At 38.8% G+C, this 4995-nt stretch overlaps 1 pseudogene; it reads left to right on the top strand.

Annotated features, from left to right (window-relative positions):
• Positions 1 to 4526: 4526 nt before the first annotated feature.
• Positions 4527 to 4995, top strand: part of LOC107550090 (septin-7-like) — a 46894-nt pseudogene continuing 46425 nt past the window's right edge.

Here is a 4995-nt window from a genome sequence, read left to right as displayed (position 1 = left end):
TGGACGAAGCGGAGTCCAGCCCGGGGTCGTCACATGTGGTTGCCGCAAGCCTCCTTCGTCGAATCCGCCGGCCGCGCCGTTCTCAAGCCCCCAGCCTCTGCTCACTCTAGGCCGCCGTGTGTTTCGTTGTGAAAGCGAACGAAAAATGGCTTTCCAAAAATGGACACGACTAGAAATCAATGGTTAAGTTGTATTTACAACACTGTTCCAGAACACTTCAACCCAAATATTCAGATGTGTGCAGCACATTTTATGGAGGACTGTTTCCTGATCCTGGGAGAGTAGACTACAATGCCGGCTGTTCTGACTCACAGACTGTAAGTACGTTTTTTATATTTAAAGAGTTTTTATATTTTTTATATTTAAAGCAAGTTTTTTGGGCAGTGTAGAGTAGGGCTTGTTGTTTGTCATTTCTCCGATCACAAATGCAGACATGGTTTTATGTTTACGCGGCGCGATGCAACACAATGCGTAAAAAGACAGTATAAGTCATTATAATCCATAATTTTGTCCCCACTGGATGCAACGAATGCCTTGTTTATAATGGGTTTTCATGTTTTTGAATCATCGCTCCGGCCTGACAGGGCATCATCACAATGTGGCAAGGGGCGTAACATTTCCGTCTCACGCTTGAGGTATTCGGCCAATCATAACGCACTGGATAGCTGGCCAATCACAACACAGCTTGCTTTTCAGATGATGAGCTTTGTAAAAATCGACGCTTTCAGAAAGGCGGGGCATAGAGGAGAAACAATAATGTACAGTATGTGGAAAATAATGTGTTTTTTGAACCTTAAACCGCATAAACACATTTCATTACACCAAATACACAAAATAATGTTCTTTTTAGCAACATCATATGATCCCTTTAAAGCGCAGTATACTAAAGCATGGTTTCAGCGTCTGCCGTCTCACTATATGAGGACAAGAACACATAAAGTTCATCTCCAGAGCTGCTCGGAGAGTCACTCCACTAGCATTTTTTGAATTGTGTGGTTTGCAGTTCATTTTGGACTGTCTTGACTTGTGAGTCAGTCATATCCTGTGAATTACTCGTTGAAAATGTGTCATGTAAAAAATGGGCATCGCTGCATCTCATTTACTCCTTTTTATTGCTTTGCCTTTCTGTCTGTCTTTCTTTACTGCTTTAGGTTTAGGCTACCACATCTCTTCCGGCAGTTGAGCCACATACAAAACTGTCGTTGTTTCAGGACAGCAGTCACTCTCAAGCTCTCATCTTGCCTTTAGATCTCTGCACGGTAATGGTTTTGGTCAAGTGTCATCTAAAAAATCCTTAAAGGAATGGATGACCCAAAAATAAAAGTTCTGTCATAATTTTCTCACCCTCATGATGTTTCAAACCTGTTACCCTTATCTATTCTATGGAATGAACAAGAAGGATTTTGCAGAATGTCCAAGCTGCTTGACACACAGTGAAACTTGGCACGTCTTGATTAAGCCTTTGCATTCATAGTCATATACTGGATGAAGGCATCCGTCTATCCCATCATAACCCACATCAGTGAGTGACCCAGAATGTGACTTTGAGGTCATACATTATATGTGTGAAAGCCCTGGCATGTTTTGATTTTTGCTTGTGTGAATCCTTGTGGACTATTTCTGTTGATGCTTCACCCCGGGGAAATCCATTTGTGCTTTTTTGGGTCTTCGGCTCGTTCCTCATGGTGGTCTGGGGTAGTTTTTGCTGGTGTGTGTGTGGTTGAGACCATCCAAATTTGCATCAGAGCATTTACCGTATTGGTTCATTGAGATGTTCCTTTTTAGATATACTGAGCATCTCGTCTTTGACAGGCTTTTAGCCTGGAAGAAGGAACATTTAGCCTACTGAAGGAACCTCAGCTTTCCTTTTCAGACGACTTCTGCGTGTACTCGTGTGTTCACACCTCACACCTGCCTTCTAGAAGAATACCCAGTGATAACATCAGCAGGAAGTTGTGCAGGGTATTCATAACTTTCATTTGTAGTTTCAAGACAGAGCATTGCTTATCCATTGTGTGGGTGGTGAAAATAGAGTAAGAGAGGGCAAAATTTCTCAGACACACAAAATAAAGGCAATAGTTCATCTTAAAGGGATCGTTCACCTGAAAAGGAAACTTTTGTCTGACTTGGCAGAATCAGACCGGTATGATGAAGCATTTACATGATGAATAAAAAGTTGAATTTTTGCTTTATTTTGACTGAAAAAAATCACACATACTTCAGTCTTTTGTGGTTTAATAATCATAAAATGTGTAATATTCCGTCTTATACAGTAGCCTAGATTCCATGTTTTTTTTTCAATGACTGGATTCAGTGGTTCTGTCTGCGCCAAGTCTGTATTTGCAAATTGTATGAAAATGTGATTAGCGCTGAATAACTACTTACTTTCAATATAAATGTTGGTCTGTTCCTCACATAAAGCTGACTTATGACTTCAGAAGACCTTGAATATAATGCATAAGTCATCTGAGCTAATTTGATAGCCTTTTACTGTTCGTTGCAGCAGACTTTCTGCATCATCATCACAGACTTGTGTCTGTCAAGCTGCACGTGTTCAGCAGAATAACATGAAGGTTTTGATAGTCAAATGAGTTGGGTTTTTATGTGCTGCAGTCACAGATCAGTGCATTTGATGATTTGCTGTTTCAGCAGAAAGAAAAGGCCTGATTTATTCAGTGAGAGGATTTTTCAATTAAGTCCGTTTTACTGGCAGCCTGTGCACTGTAAAGCTCCATTTCTGGCCTTCCTGTAATTCTGTATGTTTAGAGAAGTGGTTTGGTTGCGCAGCATTAGGAAAACACTACAGGCTGTACATTTTTGGTATTGGGACTAAAATAGACCGATATTTACAGAATCTTCCACAGATGTGTTTCTTTCTTAAAGTATGTCTATATCTTATTGGCCATTCACACCTGGTAGTAATGTGACCATTTGAATGTGGTTTGATTGAACACGTGTGTTTGGATCACCTGAGATGGATGTTAATATCAGATATAAACAAGGCCTTTGTGCTAGGGCTGGGCGGTATATCGAGTTTGTACAATATATCGATATATTTTTAATAGGCAATATCATATGATATGATATACGCATCTGAATTATAGCAGGCTTTAAAATAACTTTTAAGATAGTTTAGCCTAGTTAACACGTATGGTTTAAAGCGGTTCCCCTATCAGATGCTCTTGACAGACACGTGCTGCTGACAGATAGGATACTCGCCCTGCTTAATGCATTTGAGATGTGCTGTTTTCCTCAATGAACTTACATTTCACAGGTATGTTCTCCTTCTGTAAATGTTAGAAAGTCATGGAAATATTTCCATTTTGCTGTCCATTTTGGAGCGTTCTGCATGCGATTCTCCACTAAACTTCACAGACTTCAGTGAACGCATGCGCGTCAAAAAGACGAAGCGCAATGGACCCTTTTCACGAGACTGTGAGGACGCGTTTAACGGTCATCAGCATCGTAAATCCTCGAAAGTTTTCCATATTTGTATTTTTTTTAAATGTGTATATATGTATGTACATTTATAACACTATTCTTTGTATTATCACCTTTGCATCCAATTACAAAAAAACAGTTAACGCTAATGTGAGGGTGTTTCTAATGCAGCGTCTATGGGAGGGATGGTCAATTTGACATCTTTCTCTCTTCTGACTTTTTTTCGTTTTATTGAAAGTCATGAAAACACTATCGTGGAGTTTTTTCTTTTGCTATTTGAGCAATTGGGAATGCAAAAAATATATTTGTGGTACTCTCCCATTCACTGTTCTTCAAGTTAACCCAACTATGACGACTTCCGCTGCTGAGAAAGCCGGAATTGTGAAAAAGGTCCATAGAATAAGAGCGCAATAAATGTATCATATGTAGAATTCTAAACCTACAAGTAAGTGTATTTTATGACAGCAGATAGCAGCAATGGGGTAATCAAAATATAATGCAATTAATCTGTGCTCTTGTTCATTTACTTTCGTTTGTAGTTTAATGAATTGAACATCTGCTTGAAAAAGCATTATATTTGTTTTTAGATCGTAATGTTACATTGTTAGAATGTAATGTGATTGAAACCCCTTTATTGCATGTAATGGATAGCATAGCCTAATTTCACTATGTTTGTTTTCATTGCCTTTAATATAAACATTGTTCCATTGGACAACATTGCGCAGGATGTGTAAAAAAATAAAATAAAAATTATATATATATATATATATATATAATTTTTTTTTTATCCAAATATAAAATGTAAAAAATACAGAGAGATTATTTGTTTTTGGCCATATCGCCCATCCATACATTGTTCTCATTGGTTGGATTGACAGCTGGTGTTGAGCAGCCAGAGCCAATGGCTTTGTTGAAGCTCTTAGTGAGTCGCAGACGCAGACCAACAGCTACAGATGAAAACCTCTTAATGTACTTCAGCTGTTATTTCTTTGTCTCATTTTGTCTCTCTGTGTTTTATTTTGTGAATGTGGATGCCTTCCTGCCTGGTGGAATCTGATCATCTCTTCTTCATCTATTCATCCATCGATCCGTGGAACAACATGATCTCAATGCTCTCCAAAGTAGCAGTAAGTACAGTCATTTCAAACACCTCGACAAACTTGTTGTTCAGCTCCCCAAAACATCTCTAAAATATGGAGCCTGTACTGCTAATTAGCTCAAAATCTAGTATTAGATATTATAATTGGTGTGTTAAAGCTATAACTAACACTCATAGTTAGGGTCAATTAGGACCAAAATTAGTGCTGGGCGGTATACCGGTTCATACCGAATACCGGTGTTTATTTTTGTTATGATATGAATTTTTTAAATACCACAATACACTGTCACTTAAACAACGTTCGGAACGTGACACTGTTTCAAAGGGGTCCCTTTTCACTGTTGCACTGTGGTGAGGGAACAGCTGTATGTGTTACTAAGCTGAAAGTTCCTAAACTGAAGCTGTAGAATTAATAGAACGTGATGACGCAGAAGAACTCGTCCACAATATCCACA

The sequence above is a fragment of the Sinocyclocheilus grahami genome, unplaced genomic scaffold (genome assembly GCF_001515645.1).
Source record: "Sinocyclocheilus grahami isolate Dianchi unplaced genomic scaffold, SAMN03320097.WGS_v1.1 scaffold387.1, whole genome shotgun sequence".
NCBI classification, from domain to species: domain Eukaryota; kingdom Metazoa; phylum Chordata; class Actinopteri; order Cypriniformes; family Cyprinidae; genus Sinocyclocheilus; species Sinocyclocheilus grahami.
Note: the sequence above shows the minus strand (reverse complement) of the source record. Positions and strands in the feature narration are given on the sequence as shown.